The following is a 17833-nucleotide window of genomic DNA, read 5'->3' on the forward strand; positions in this document are numbered from 1 at the left end:
CAAGTGGCTGAGGCAGAGAATTACTTGAGCCTGGGAGGTGGAGGCTGCAGTAAGTAGAGGTCGCACCACTGCACTCCAGGCTGGGCGCCAGAGAGAGACACTGTCTTAAAAAAAAAAAAAAAAAAGGAAAAAAATGTGGTATATATACAGAATGAAATATTATTCAGCCATCACAAAGGACATTCTGTTATATCCTACCAACAGGAATCAACCTTGAGACATTATGCTAAGTGAAGTAAGCTGGACACAGAAAGCCAAATACTGCATGATTCTACTTACAAGAAGCATCTAAAGTAATTAAACTAATAAAAGCAGAAAGTAGAATGGTGGTTGCCAGGGGCTGGGATGAGGGGAAAATGGGAGTTGTTGTTTGATGGGTATCAAGTTCCAGTGGTGCAAGGAAAAAAAATTCTAGAGATCTTCAGCACAACATTTTGCTTAGAGTTAATACTGTAAAACTTTACTTAAAATTTTATTAATAGGGTAGAATTCACATTTTTTAACCAAAACTAAAAAAGAAAAAATATATTTAAATAAATCATGTTTTTTAAATATATATTTTGTTATTAAATACTTAGAGTATTTTATTTACACTAGTATTCTAAAAAAATGTAATTTTTTCTTAATAATGGCATTACCTTAAAGTCAAAGACAATTGCTACATTTTATGACAAATATTTCCTTGCTAACAAAAATTGTTTCTTATAAGTGTGTCTTATAAGTATTTCTACTATCATTTTAAATAATTGCTCCTTTCTCAATTGAATATTTTGTATATTGTATAGTTTGAATCTAAAATGATTATTTCTTTTAGCTTGATTTTCTAGTTTGTAAACAATGCTTAAAGATTGGCTCTAGGGCAATATAAACTTTTAAGTGCAACATTAAATCTTCAAGAAAATCATGATATCATTTTGTTCAGTGTTAGCTGACAATTCTAAGAAATATGTGCCCTCTCACCTTAATATATGATATCAATAGTAAAATATGAATATGCCATCAACTGTGTGTACAGTAGACAGGTGGTTTATTCTATGATTATAATTTAAACACATTTTTCTCTTTTCAAAAGATTTTCTAATAAATCTACTCAAATTCAAATTTGTCTTAATACACTTTATTTAGCTAATATTTACTGACAACTATTTTCAAGCAACAGTTTTGTTGCTGTTTATACAATGGTGAATTAGTTCAAATGGGTGTCTTCTTTGTAATTATCAGTGAAGTAGGGATAAATTCTAATTCAAAGGTAATTATAATACAAATTATGTTAGGAAAGTAAAGAAAAGAAAGTAAACTATTGTGAAAGTATCTTTAAGGTAAAGAAAGATGAGATTCTGCAAGGCATTTTAAGATTATTAAAGACAATTATTTTATTTCTAGAACATAAGGTTCTAGCATTAAAACACATTTGAAATAAACCTTTTTTTCTTTTTCTTTCTTTTTTTTGTTTTTGTTTTTGTTTTTGTTTTTGTTTTGTTTTGTTTTGTTTTGTTTTAGACGGAGTTTTGCTCTTGTTGCACAGGTTGGAGTGCAATGGTGTGATCTTGGCTCACTTCAACCTCCGCCTCCCAGTTTCAAGCAGTTCTCCTGACTTAGCCTCACAAGTAGCTGGGATTACAGGCACCCACCACATGCTCAGCTAATTTTTATATTTTTGGTTTGACGGGGTCTCACCATGTTGGCCAGGTTGGTCTTGAACTCCTGACCTCAGGTGACCCACCCACCTCAGGCTCCCAAAGTGCTGGGATTACAGGCGTGAACCACCGCGCCTGGCTGGGAAACCTTTTTTTTTGTCCATTAGGTAAGTAAGGAATAATGACCACCTAAATTATTGTGCATGAAGTTGGTATAAAGAGACAGAAAACATGAAGAGATAAATAAAAAATAAATATGACTTAATCAGTGAATGATTGGATTGAGGGACAATGAAAATGAAAAACTCCAGGATAGCACTTGGATTTATGGTGAGAATATCTTGGTCTAGTTGTGCGCTATTGCATGACACAGGGGGATGACCTGGTTGAAGAATGAGAAGAGACTATGGGTTCAGTTTTAGACCTAATATTAAAGTATGGAAAGAGCCCTTTGTAGTAACCTTGCTTCAGTGGATGGAGGATTCCAGTTTAAAAGTTTATTCATCTATAAATCCATGTGTTTAAATAAGCTTACCAGGAAGTTAGGGTATGCAACATACTAAAAGGTAAATTACAATTTAGATAAAATCAGGGAAGATAGTAAAGTGTTGAGATTCCCTCAAGTCTTTACTTGATGTTGATATTATATGAAATATAATATCATATTTATTTTATAATTAAAGGAAATGATATCCAAAACATAATGATGTTGATATTATGTGATATTATATTTACTTTTATGTTGATATTATGTGAAAATATTTGTGTACTTATTGTTTTGAACTACATCTGTTTAAAAAATAGAGAAAATTTCCTTTAGTATCTTAATGAGAATGGATAAGTTGTAATTTCATGTCATCACTTTAATCATCTTAAATATGAAAGAAGAGATGGGTTACACCAACAAGAAGCACTGACTTTATTGTGTCCTCATTGTTGACAATACGGGAATCTTTGGATCCGTCTCTCAAAAATCAGGATAGCGGATTTCTCTAAATTTCCTGTGAATTTTGTATAAACAACACAAGTAACATATGATTTTACTTATTCTTATTTTGAGAGAAATAAAGAGAAACTTTATTGAAAATTATTTCTGTCCATTATCTATCCCTAAGTGTTTTGATCACTGTCTGATTTATTTCAGTAAACTATTATGAGGTTAATAAGGAAAAGGGAACCTCCTGAAATGTAGAAAAAAATTACCTAATAAAACGAGGGATATGTAAAGGGCAATATTGTTTAGATACATGTTTCAGATGCTTGGGAATAATACCAGGCCATAATATAGATAATGGTAGATAAATAATTTAAACCAGGAGAAGGGATAATATTTCCCATGGAGAGTGTATTGAGTGATAAAAGAGAGTATTATAGGAGATAAGTCTCAAAACTATGATAGTTTAATGAACGAGTGTAGGAAGAATACTATATATTAGAGACTTATATGTTCTGACCAGACTGTGATGTTAAAAAATAAGAAAGAAAAAAAAAAAAAAGGAAAAGATTTAGTGGCCACTAGTGCCAAATGCTGCTGAGATAAAATGCATAAACTCCAGAGTGCAACTGATATTCTGTGTTTAAATGTAAAAGAATAGACAGAAACAATTATTTTTGCTAAAGGATATAACTTTGCAGGTCTTGCGACAAAGAAATGAGATTCCTCCATTGTTTAACTGATATGTTAACTGTTAAATAAATGCAAGGCCATCTGTGACAGTTAAGGTTTAATAGATCTGGAGATATATAGAGAAGTTTCATGAAGACATGGTAAAATTTACTACACCTATATTTGATTTTTCTTGTTTTTAAGTTAAAAGAAAATAAGTTTGATTATTGCTTTCCTTTCTAATAAGAAATTTGAGTCACGAGAAGGTTAAATAGCTCCTCCAATGTGACATGGCCAGTAAGAGGTGGGGTATTCTGTGTTCTTTACTAATATTCTGTAGGAATAAAAAGATATTTTCTAATCTGGGGGTTTTATGGAGGTGATGTAAGTTAGTGGAGAGAAATTGGGTGGCGAATTAGATAAATCATGATCTAGTCATGGCATTTTATTATGCTGCTTTGTGATCCCGTGAGACCAAACTGCTGGATCATGTTAACTTACTTGGATATCATTTCGTTTAATTATAAAATAAACCATTTAGATTAGATTATTTGTAAGGTCACTTTTGATTTTATAATTTTTGTGAGACTGTGATATAAAGGTCATAGGGTGCTTTTATTTTTTAAAGTATTGTCTACTAGGATAACAGAATTAAGTAGTAAGAGGACTGTCAGTTATTACATCTATCCTTCTACAATTTCTGCTGTGAATTGCTTTGATTGTTAACCAGATGATCTCTGTAATAAAATGCCTCTCTTTCCTAAGTATTGTTCAAAGTTATAATAACTTACATGAATTAACCGGCTTTGGGAAAGGTCACTTTCCCAATAAATGGCAAATAAAAAAAAAGGTTAATAAAATGATTCAGAGTCATTTATTGTTACTTACAAGGGTTATTCTGTCTGACACCTATATGTGCATAATTATAGCCAAATCTCTAAAATTGTACAAAAAGCTTTTTGCCTTTTTATTCCCCAGTCAGCAGAGCAAAGATTATATCTAACTGCCGCATTTTCACATATTTGAAAGTAACCTCTCTCCTCATAAATGTGCAACTGCTCCGGCTGGAAACAACTGTAGCTGCTGCTAGATGTTTTCTGCCTACAGAAGTTACACATGTAATAGCAAAAAAATATAGAGTGATTTTCACATTGGGAAGGAGCATCTAGCCTGGGGTTGGGAGTGGGCTGAAAATAGGAACCTATTACAGTAAATAGGTAAATAGAGAAACACACAAACAGCAGCATGATTTATATCAGGGCCAGTAAACAGATACAATATTTAGAATCCAATTGAAAGAAGACAGAAGGTAATGTTACTGCTTTTTATGTTTGCTACCTGGGTATTTGCATTAGAAGCATGGTCAGGGACACAAATAACATGCATATGTGAATTTCTATTATAATCCCTGGATATGACTTGGAGCTAAATTTGAGGGGGCTCTTCAGGTTAATTCTTAATGTATTCAGAAGAAAAATATTGTTGGATCCCAGCTTGAAATAAACTATTTATTTAGGATTTCGATATTTTTATAGACCCCCAAATTGTTACAGAAGTTCAGTCTGTAGCATTTTTGCAAGAGACTTTTATTAGTTAATGGAGAATCCTTATCTTTGGGAAACAAAATTAAAGTTATGTAATATGGATCCAAAGAAAAGCCTCAAGAGGCAGAGTGATGGAACAAACTTGAATACCACCTCATGTCAGCCATCCTGTTGTACTGGTGAGTGGGCAGAGGTGACAATAGAGAGAGAAAAAAGAGAAGATATTGCACAGAAGAAATGAGAAAGAGGGAGAGAGAGACCCTAACATATCCCAAAATTTAATTATATAGTAGGAACTAGGCCTAAAGACAGATAGGACCCACCTGAAGGTGTTCACAGTGAATACTGTGCGAGACTGATCAACAAAGAAATGGAAAATCTGCGATCAGTTTTGTCGTGGGAACAAGCAGTTACACAATCCAGACTGAACAAAATCAGATATAATACTAGCATGACTTCTGAGACTTGTGTGAGAACTATTCTGCCAAAATGTGGAGTATTTTTGGATTCAAACAGTAAAACTCCCGACTGAATTTTCTTCTCCCTTCTCTAACACCTAATTTATAGCAACTATACAAGAAAATGGAGATTATTCTAGCTTAATAAGTAAAGACACAGAATACTATACAGCTGAGAATAAAGAAGCAGCTCCTAGACTATTCTTCACGTTGGAGCTTATACTGATTAGTCAATACAATACTCAGAATCCTCTCACACGCACATTAGTAAATCTGAAATCTGAGTGGTTATCTGTATTTTTTTTCTATTTATAAGCTCTAAGGAAAAATGAGTGAAACAGAAAAACAAAGAATGTGGACAATGAAGATCATTTCAGTGTTATAGAATGAAATCAGAAAATGATTTAAGTCCACCCACCAAATAATTAGAATGAATACCAGTACAAAAGTCTCAGCAAAGTCTTAGAAGTAAGGGAAGCACAAAGGGATAGAATACACTACTTTCCCTAAGTTTTCTTTCATCATCTCCATTTCCTCAGGCAACAGAAAATTGAGAGAATAAGAATACACTGTTCTTAAACCATAACTTGGGGTACATTCTCAGATACTATGGGAAGAGTTAAATCTGAGCAAGAGGAAAATAAACAGCTATTCATGCATTGCATGGGAAGAAAGTAACACACTCTCCAAAAAATAAATAACATGAAACAGACAGAAACATAGGTCAATAAAGGAAAGATAATTCTACATGATTGCGTGATACAGAGTTATTTAATTAGAACATGAACTTAATATAAAGAGCAATTAGAAGAAATAATAAAACAGCAGAAAGAGATAAGAAGAGAGATTACAAAAAGAACAAGTAGAAGGCCAAAACAGCATGACTATGCAATTATTAAATAAATTGAAAACACCACTACAATTAAATCACACAGGAAAAGATTAAGATAATAAACAGCATACACATAAAACTGACAAAAATGTTAATGCATTTAGTGATATCATCCAACATAAACATAATTGTTGCTTATGTTAGGGAATCAAGAAATGAAACATCTACTCGAAGATATAATCCAGAGAACTTCTAGGGTATAATTTAAAAAAAAAATTTGCAGACATAAGAACCCTCTGAGTTCCATAGTGAATGGAGAGATGTACACCTATAGTTTTTAATGACTAAAGACTAATTTCTCAAATATATGTACTAAAAACAAGAAAAAGTAGAATTGATGTGTGCATAAGGAGGAGGGTATGGTAGAAATATTTCAGCTTGACTTAAAATTACTTAACAATATTAAACGAAAGAAAATGAAAGAAGGCTTATAAATTTCTTAAGAAACATATGACTTCATATTAATATATGTCTCTTCCCTGTGCTGGCTTCCCTGGGTGGAGTGTATGTCATCCCTCCCTTGAACAAGAGGGCAAGAGATGTAGTGGCAGATCTGAACCTCAACTATACAAGGGATGGCATTACTACTCCTTCCCACTTTATTTAGCTGAAATGCAGGAAGGTTACCTTGTTTGAGTGAGAGGGCATGTAGAGCATCATTGAGGCATGAGATATCTGAGCAAAAAGCCATCTCAGCTGTTCCAACCTTGGCAGTTGGAATCATTTCAGATAAAGCCCTGGATATTCTAGAAAAGAGATCAACCATCCTACCAGCCTCTTTCTGCATTTCTATTCCACAAAACGGTGAGAAAAAATAAAAGATTTGCTATTTTAAGCCAAGAAGTCGTAGGGTTTTTAATGCAGTCATAGATATTTAAGACAATATATGTAATCCAAATATCATTTTAAAATAAGAGCAACAAATAAATATTTGCAAATATATCCTTTTAAATGAAGGAATGAAGTGCTAATTAATAATCCTTGGTAAAATTACTATCCAATCAGGATTGAATTAAAGTTTTTAAAATAAAAAAGAGTGTTAAGAGCTAGTTATGAGCATTTAATTCATTCAAAAATAATGATGCTACCAAAAACTTACTTCTGGATATAAAACAGAATTATATGAACTTGAGTAACGTGAAAATAATCACATAACTAAGCAAAATTGAGGGCAGAGAAAATTGGAGAACTAGGCAATTGCTAATATCATTACTTTTCTTAGTAAAGAGGCAAACCACAGAGCTTACAAGAGCCATCTTAATGCCTTTGAAAAGTTCTTAACCTTAGTGAACTCTGTCAGAAAGCAGTATTATTTATGTACTACACACATTTGTTTCAGTATCAACAATTCTCTCGTTTTCATTTTAACTTCTTATGTAAAAATTTAGCAAACGTAAATTGAGTTATTATATTCAAAATATCTATAGCATAATTCTATTTTTAGAAATGTTTCATTTTCACATGCATATATACATTAAATAATGTCTCTAGTTGCATTATTCAATACAGTAGCCACAAGCCATACATGGCTATTTAAACTAAAATTAATAAAATTAAGTGAAATTAGAAATGCAGTTTTTTAGTTTCACTAACCACATTTAAGTGCTTAATAGTCATATTTGGCTATTATGACTAGCCACTATATTGTAAATGTAGATATAAACTGAAGTCCACCTAATGTCAACAGTGATTACTTATATTAAAATTTAGCTTTTAGTCTTTGCTATTGTGAATAATGCCGCAATAAACATATGTGTGCATGTGTCTCTATAGCAGCATGATTTATAGTCCTTTGGGTATATACCCAGTAATGGGATGGCTGGGTCAAATGGAATTTCTAGTTCTAGATCCCTGAGGAATCGCCACACTGACTTCCACAAGGGTTGAACTAGTTTACAGTCCCACCAACAGTGTAAAAGTGTTCCTATTTCTCCACATCCTCTCCAGCACCTGTTGTTTCCTGACTTTTTAATGATTGCCATTCTAACTGGTGTGAGATGGTATCTCATTGTGGTTTTGATTTGCATTTCTCTGATGGCCAGTGATGGTGAGCATTTTTTCATGTGTTTTTTGGCTGCATAAATGTCTTCTTTTGAGAAGTGTCTGTTCATGTCCTTCGCCCACTTTTTGATGGGGTTGTTTGTTTTTTCTTGTCAACCCAAATGTCCAACAATGATAGACTGGATTAAGAAAATGTGGCACATATACACCATGGAATACTATGTAGCCATAAAAAATGATGAGTTCATGTCCTTTGTAGGGACATGGATGAAACTGGAAATCATCATTCTCAGTAAACTATCGCACGAACGAAAAACCAAACACCGCATATTCTCACTCATAGGTGGGAATTGAACAGTGAGAACACATGGACACAGGAAGGGGAACATCACACTTCGGGGACTGTTGCCGGGTGGGGGGAGTGGGGAGGGATAGCATTGGGAGATATAGCTAATGCTAGATGACAAGTTAGTGGGTGCAGCGCACCAGCATGGCACATGTATACATATGTAACTAACGTGAACATTGCGCACATGTACCATAAAACCCAAAGTATAATAATAATAATAATAAAAAGAAAAGAAATAATAAACAGAGCCAAAGTAAAAAAAAAATAGCTTTTAAAATAGTTTACTTCTTTTCATGTATTTTCTAAGTTATTTGAATACTTTTTTAGCATGCTTGTGTCATTTTTTAACAAAAAGAACCTATGTTAACTCTGAATGATGAAGATATAGAAGGTTATTATTTATATTTTATACCTTTAGTATTTTAAACATTAAAATAAATAAAGCATACAATGTATTGAAATTCTCTGTACTTTCTGCTCAATTTAGCTGCGATCCTAAAACTGCTGTAAAGTCTATTACAGATACAATGTAAAAATAGTTGAGAACATATTCTTGGTAACAGTCTTTGAAAAACTTGAAGGTAAGAAAGCTCATGGTGTAAATGGGAATTTATAAGTAGTTTGGTGTATTTGTCCTATTGAGTGTGATTATAGTTAATACGAAGAGCTAGGCAGGAGTTCTTGAAGGGCCCTATGTAATTGCTAAAGTATTTGAACTTTATCTTAAGTATGAGAAAAGCAGTGAGTGAAACATGATGACTAGAATTCTGTTACTTGAGAAGTTGGGTTAATGATGGAGCACAGATTACTGTACAGATCCATCAGGAACTCCAGAGACCTCTGTCCAGTCTTACTTTAGCAATATCAGCTTGGTTATGAGTTTTACCAAATCAGTACAGCTTCAGTGCAGTCTCTGGCTAGTGCAGCTTATCTTTAGTAACAGCAGCAGCAATAGGAATAGGAGACCCAACCTTGGTCAGCACCAGGGAGCTTGGCATTAAGTCTTCTCAGACCACAAAAGCTGGAGGGAAGAAAAATGTCAATTGTCATTCACTATGTAAGGGGGCTGATTATTAGTGCCACTGAGAGACCACTGAGGATAGATTGGAAATGGGATAGAGAGTGCATTTTGAATAATGGCTGACAGTTTTATAAGAAATCACTATGACAAAGATAAAGTAACAATTTTTATGCTTCTATTTTGAACATAAATTTTACCTCCAGATTTTTGTAATCTGCAATAGGACACAATATATCAAATGATAAAAGCCTTAGTTTTTGCTTTTGTTTTTTTATCTTGTAGTGTAATGGGGAAAATCAATTGTTTATTAAAAAGGGCTATAAAACACCACAGTCCTTACCAAAGTATGACAGAATTTGGGTTCTCTTGCTCTATTAGTCCCCTCTGGTTGATCCAGTCTTTCTTCATGGATTTTGAACCCCCTTGAGCTATAGTAAGGAAAGAAGAAGGCATCGACTTTTATCTGCATATGTTTTATCTCTGCCTGTGAGAATTCTGCAATTTTCCAGTCTATGATTTTTGCCAAGTAGTGATACTGTTCAGTTGAATGTCCCTTTACAGTCTCATCACTGAGCTTTTCTGTATACAGTGGATTCCCTCTCTGAAAGACACCACTGGGCTGTGTGCTCAGTACTTCTTACCAACGATTTTTTCTGTTGATATTTTATTACATTTATTGTTACTATTATTATGTATTTTTTGTTGTTAAAGGCCAGTGTACTTAGGAGAGGAATATAGTTTACACATAAATATATTTTCCTAATTGTTCTCACGTGAACATGTGCATTAACATTGTCAGCAGTATTATTTTTGAATATAAAATATGGGCTATATTGCTTTGAGTGAGTTTGAATTTGTGTTTCTTACTCTGCTAGATTAAAACCACTGGCCATTTTGTGTGTTCTTGGATCAAGCACTTATTTTAGTACATGAGTAATAGCACTAATAATGATAATAACAATAGCAACTACATACGAACCAGCTTTAAAGACAGAAAAGGAAGTGCAATGTAGCAATTCTCACATTTCCTTTTACCAGCAATAAAAATCATTTGGGAAAAAGAAAGAAGTAAAAAAAAAAACCAGGCAAAGTTAGTTTCAGAGTGCTGAGATAGTCTGTATTTTAGAACGTATTGATTTACAACGTCAGTATTATGAAATGCTTTTTTGATTTCCAATGGTCTGCTATCATACAGCCTTATTTTTCTGTAATTGACACATGAAAAATATAATTTTTATATTTGATGCATTTAATACACACATGAGGCAAGTATTCTAAGCTTGGATACCTCTACAGACTTAATGATTTAGTGCTGCAAAATGTTTAAAGATATTTTGAATAAATATTGATTCTTGGAACTCAGCCAATCTCTGAAAAGAGTATTGTTAAGAGACAGTGAACTGAAAAAATATATATTTCTCTTTAACCCCAAAATCTACTTACAGAGTAGTGAGTAAAGGAACAGTATTAAAGAATGACTTGGAATTAAATGTCTAAAATTTCATTTATTTTACCGTCTCTTTAGCATTCACAATAAAAGTCAACCTGCCCATTACTCCAAATAAAATTTGCAAGAAGGGGAAATCATAAAGGTTTTTGTAACTGGAAAATACAGAAATTTTGTATGTCTAGTGGAAAATAACAAATCTTCCATTTTTGTTAGATCATGCTACTTTTAGCCTCAACTCTGCATTATTTGGGACTAACTATGCTGAATGCCGCCAGGTCCAAATTTACAGGTAGCAATATGACTAAGTGTGAAGAACTATCCTAAAGAAGTACTGCAGAGTCCTTGTGCACTTGCTATCCTGCTCCTACTCTAGTCAGGGTAAGAAGAAAATTATGGATTCATTTATAAAGTCAAACAGACCTGAGTGCAAATCTTACCTTTGCTGCTCCATTGCTAGGTAATCTCAAATGATATCTTTGATATTTATAAGTTTGTTTCTTCTTTCTATCAAAGAAAACAAAAAATAAAAGCATTTATTTAAATTATTATTCGATTATCCCTAATTCAGATGAGAATTTTGTATTAATCTTATACGATTCAATGGAGCAAATGATGAGATTTATATATTACTTGGAATTTTTTCAACTTTATAGCTCAGAACACAGATTCTATCCCTGCATTAACTCTGCCTCAATGTTAATTATTGTTAAGACAATTGCATTGAGAAAGGCTGTGAGAACATCATTTGTTTTAAGTTCAACAGGAGAAAATATGGTGATTAATTAGTGATATTCAAGATTGGAGGAGGGCTGTGAATGCTGTGAATTTGCTAGACTTCTAAACCATCAATCTTGGCCTTAGCATGTTTTTATGGACAACATCTGATATCCTATTAATATTACCAGGATTGGTAGCATACAGTAAGAAAAAAATGATAAATATGAAACCAGAAGTCTTAGATATATGGGGAAATATGCTTACTAGATTTTCAACCTTGGATATATTCAAATTCTTCCTAGTCCTTTTGCTTTATCTCTATAATTATATCAAAAATACCAATTTATAATACTGTATGAGATGTAAATAGAATAATTTTAGTGAAAGCACTATAACAATTATATTTTGTTATAATGAATTATAATGAATATGTAATGTGACATATTCATCATTTTACTATATATCATATTTAGACAATGCATCTGATTTAATATGAGACATACATTTGGGTTGGGTTTTCCAATTGGTAAATGTAGGCTATTTCAGTGAGTTGCAAAGTCTTTTCTTTAGTTCTTTTAAAATCCCTTCTTTCTAACATCATTAATGTAGTTTAATAAAAATTATTCTATATTATAATGGAAGAGAAAACATAAACCATTATTCTGCACCTGAATTGTGAAGATGATGGTAGGCACGGTTACTATTAAATTGATGTCAGATATTTATATGCACATGCTTTCATTCACATTTGAATAGCATTTTAAAGAAATTAATGTTTTTTCCTCATTTTGTTTTTGATTGATTATCAAAAGCATTTAATATTCAGATAATTGATTTTCAAGCTCCTTAATTTCATGAGTGAGGGAATCAATTATCTTTTATGTGAAAATCTGTGCCCAATGTCTTCAAGGTCATATAAAAAGAATACATTTTAATTCTGTTAAAACGTATGAGTAAATTGGCACCAATACTTAAACTTTAAAAGGTGGACTAAACCTAGAGTTTCCTCTCACAGTTCTTTTTTCTTAAGAATTTAGAATTGCTTCCTCTTTTTTTTTTTTTTGCCCTCTAAACCTAATTCATTAACAAGTAGCAACTTTTACCTCCTAAATATCTCTTCATTTATTTCTTTCTATATTTAAAACCAGTGACCTGATCCTCAAATTACTAAAATTTTTCCCTTATTCCCTTGCAATAAGCTCCTATGTTTTCAACATACCTTCTGGCCACTTTGCTAATCTCTTTTCCACAGTGAAAATTAGTTTATCATTCAAATAAATCACATCTGATCTTGGCACACTTTCCTGCTGAAAATGGCATTTTTTGTTTCCTCCTTATTTCTTTAGACTCATCCAGTCCTATAGTCCTTTGTTCTCTTTCCTCCATACAGTTAGGTCTTCATTCAGTTTTCATTCTTCTTTCTTTCACCAGTCACTTTGCTCATGGTGTCACCTGTATCTGGCATGTTTTTCCTTTCATCACATTGAATTCTCAGATCAGTCATATTTTCCTCAGAGAAGCATTTTAAAAACTCAGTTATTTGCCCATATCCCAATACAAGTTGTCATAGAAATATGTTTCTTTTAGTATTTTTCAACATTACAATTTTATACTAGTATGTGCAAATATTTATTAATATCTAGCCTTACTTAAGGATATACAGTTCATGAGGGCTGAACTTTTCAGTTTTTTCAGTACGTCACTGAATCATCTTATCCTAGAACAACCTAAGCCAAAAATAACAGTAAGTTAACGTGGTAGGCACTTATTCTGTACTGTGCATATTCTATTTTATTTACTCTGGGTGCAGTGGCTCACACCTGTAATCCCAGCACTTTGGGAGGCCGAGGTGGGTGGATCACCTGAGGTCAGGAGTTCGAGACCAGCCTGGCCAACATGGTGAAACCCCTCTCTACTAAAAATACAAAAAAATTAGCCGGACATGGTGGCGGACACCTGTAATCCCAGCTACTCGGGAGGCTGAGGCAGAAGAATCGCTTGAACCTGGGAGGTGGAGGTTGCAGTGATCCGAGATCACGCTACTGCATTTCAGCCTGGGTCTACAGAGTGAGACTCCATCTCACATAATAAATAAATAAATAAACAAATAAATAAAAAATAAATAAATAAATAAACCAACAAACTGAGTACTGGTATTATTTTTAATATAAAAATTAGAAACTAGAGGCAAAAAGAAGTCAAGTAAATTGCATAAGCCACGTAACTGGTTAGTGGAAGAATTAGGTTTTGAGCTGAAACCCTGGAGGACCTAGCTCCGAAAGCCTGCTAAGAATTTCTATGCCTCATAGAGTAGACAATTGCTAAACATGGGTTAAATGAACAACTGCCCTATTTCTCAGGATAATCATAAACTATCATGAAATGAGTGTATATTTCTACTCATATATTCAAAAATTGAATTTTGCACAATTAATTGAACATATTTTTTAAGTTGAATAATACCAAAATATAGTCTCCAATTTTGGTGAAAATCTATTTGGTGGTTTTCACATGATACAGTGCCGACAAAAAAACGTAACTGTGTTTACATAAGTTATGTCAAAATTACGTTATTTCTGTATGTAGGAGAAAAATTGCAAGCAAACATTCAAAAATTTTCTTACATAGTGAATAATATTCAAATGTTTAATAAAGGATTTTGATGGGGTTTTCTCACCATCTTTAGATAAAATTTTAACTAGATAATTCACTTGTTGCTTAATGTACAGCAGAACAGGTTTTGTTCTGTTTCAACTTTCATTTTGAATCTTGACTTCTTTTTTCATACAGAGTGCACCTAATATGCGATAAGTTCTGCGCCGGGTGTTATGGATTCAAATAAAATAAAGCAAACACTTTACTTTCCATGAATTTTGTTTATTGAGAGAAACAGAAAAGATAAAATACAGTTTTATGGTATATAAAATGAAGAAGAGTCATGGAAAATTTTCAGAATCAGTAAGAGTTAGGCATTTGAATACTGGAAATAAAGACTACTTTTTCCCCTTTTTAAAATTGTAGTAATAAGGATTTTTAATTGGACCTCCAAGAGTGTTTATTGTGACTATACTATAGGATGTTCTAGATTAGATGCTGCACACAAATGTTGCGTGAGGAAATAGCAAAAAATTAAGTTAAATGTTTTGGCATTGGCCAGAACATGAAGAAGTTTGATGTTATAAGGATGGTCAACTTTTTCCTAAGTGATAATGGGCATAGAAACTTGTAGGTTATGAATGATAAGTTTGTAATTTTAATAATACAATTAATGTGAAGACAGTTAAGGACGAGGAGGAGTTTTCCAATGAGAACAGTGTTAGAAGGCTATTTTGGTCAACCAGAAATTATGAGATCTGTGCTAGGGTTGTTGCATTAGGTCAGAAAAAAAAAAGGAAGAACTAGATACAACTTATTGAAAATGGATGGTTATTGAAAATGGATGGTAAAGGAAGGGAAGAAACAAATACTTAATACTAGATTCTGAACTTTGAGAATTCAGAAAATGGAGATGTAATATTTTTCTCCATTTTATTGTCCATAGAGACTGCCTTGGAATTTGTACATAGTGGGCTCCTGAGTTGGAAGTGTTCAGACGTGCTCTCTCATACAGATAATTTGGTTAAAAATCCCAAAATAAATAAAACATTGAAACACAAGCCTCATAAAAGCTCCATTTAATATGTAAGCACATTGAGAAATAAAGAAGACAGTAAGTTTTGTGAGTTATGTAGCTAATAAATGGCTACATTGAGATTAATTCAGATCTATATCCATCTCTGTACATGGAAATTAATCACTGTTGATTGATCGCTATCTGTGTAGAGGATAAAATGCACCAGGTAAGGGGATGGTTTTATTCAGCTACAACAATAGGTGGAATTCTCATTTTTGAGTATTGTTTCCAAGAAAAGGAGAGAGAACTGCAGTGTAGAAAAGCAGATAAGGGAGTCCTCAGCAAGTTTTATGGGAGTCCTGAGAAATTATGAACCAGTCTTATTTCAAGGGTGGAGATGGTTAATTAATTCACCTAATATATAAGGGCAGTGTGGTCATTTGCCATGAGCTGGGTTTTGAAACACAAAAAGATGAGGGAATTTCTCAACCATCACTGCTTTCCAGAAACATCAGGCTCAGATGAAGTTGAACATTTTCATGTTACTCAATTAAAATAATCTGTTAAAGTAGAAATAAAAAGCTATGTAGTACAGGCAAGTTAATAGTTTACACTAATAGAAAATGACAATGTGTTTTAGTAACCCTAGCTATTAGTTACTCCACGTTTGTACATAATGCATAGTTTATTCCAATATCTCCACTTTTTTTAAAAAAATTATTTTTCCTAGGCTTAAAAATGAGTTGCCTGTTATGTGCTAGATGACTGCATCCTTCCATTCTCTAGAAAATTAAGGATCAAAATGCTCAAAACCAAAAGGCACTTATTTTATATTTAATCTACGAATAAATAACAATAGCATCAAAACATGGATCACTATAGAACAGAACAGAGCACTCAGAACCTCAGGGCAAACAAAGACTTCTCTCAATCTTTCATCCCACACAGAGGATTGCTATAAGAAGTTTTGTGTGTTTTAGAACTCAAATTTCTCTGTAGTCTATCATTTTTGTCTTATCTCCACTGCAAGTATTTTAGTTAGTTATGTTTTTGAATAGTTGTCTTCGTCTTATTACTTTTATTTCAACCTTAGACTCTTCTATCCCATTCTATGTTGCCAGTTAAGTAATAATAGAAGATGTTCTTGCTTATTAAACAAAACAAAAGGAAAAAATACTTGAGTTATTTCCAATTTCTTATGCTAGAAATATACAGTTTTACCAACGTATTGTAATATTAAAAAATATTTTAAATGGGTAAAGAAGTCTTTTGTGCCATGACCCCAAATAGTTTTCCTGGCCACCTCTGGCACTATATTGTCATACTTTTAGTTCATATCATTTGTGGCCTTTACTCTGGCATCCAACATACTTGCCTCCTATTCCTGGCATACAAATATCTCTCTTATCCATTTAGGGAAAGCTTATGCATTCTGGAAGACCCAGCTCAATGTTAATCTTCCTTTGAAGACTATTGCTTTGAGCATAAATGTGCAGGTCTTTTAATTTTCTCGTGTAATCTCTTATTTAGCTCCGCATTCTCTAATCTAGACTGTGAACTAATTGAAGGAGCAGATGATGGGGGAAGGCAGTTTAAGAAGATGATTTAGGGAATACCCTCTAGAGTTAATACTGATTGGATTCCACTTTTGACCTCAGTATATATTAATTAGATAACTTTGGGCAAGTCGCTTAATATCTTCAGATTTCAAATTCCTTATGTCTAAAATGAAGAAATGGATAGTACTTATCTCATAGGCTTATAATATTTCTTAATTTTATCTAGATTAATTAATTAGATAAATGTTCATTATACAGGTGTAATTACCACCATCATGGTGATATTTTGTCATTTTCATCATTATTGTTATTATTTAATATTATCTTTGAATTGCTAGTACTTCATGGAGTATCTAATAATAAAAATAGTTTTTATTAATTGCTGATGATGTACCATTGTATTCTTTTTTATTATTTTTTTTTATTACACTTTAAGTTCTAGGATATATGTGCAGAACGTGCAGGTTTGTTACATAGGTATACACGTGCCATGGTGGTTTGCTGCACCCATCAACCTGTCATCTACATTAGGTATTTCTCCTAATGCTATCCCTCCCCTAGCTCCCCACCCCCTGACAGGACCCAGTGTGTGATGTTCCCCTCCCTGTGTCCATGTGCTCTCATTGTTCAACTCCCACTAATGAGTGAAAACATGTGATGTTTGGTTTTCTGTTCTTGTGTTAGTTTGCTGAAGATGATGGTTTCCAGCTTATCCGTGTCCCTGCAAAGGATATGAACTCATTCTTTTTTGTGGCATAGTATTCCATGGTATATATGTGACACATTCCTTTATCCAGTCTGTCACTGATGGGCATTTGGGTTTGTTCCACATCTTTGCTGTTGTGAATAGTGCTGCAATAAACATACGTGTGCAGGTGTCTTTATAGTAGAATGATTTATAATCCTTTGGGTATATAACCCGTAATGGGATTGCTGGATCAAATGGCATTTCTGGTTCCAGATCCTTGACCAACTGCCACACTGTC

This window comes from Pongo pygmaeus, chromosome 3 (assembly GCF_028885625.2).
Source record: "Pongo pygmaeus isolate AG05252 chromosome 3, NHGRI_mPonPyg2-v2.0_pri, whole genome shotgun sequence".
NCBI lineage: Eukaryota > Metazoa > Chordata > Mammalia > Primates > Hominidae > Pongo > Pongo pygmaeus.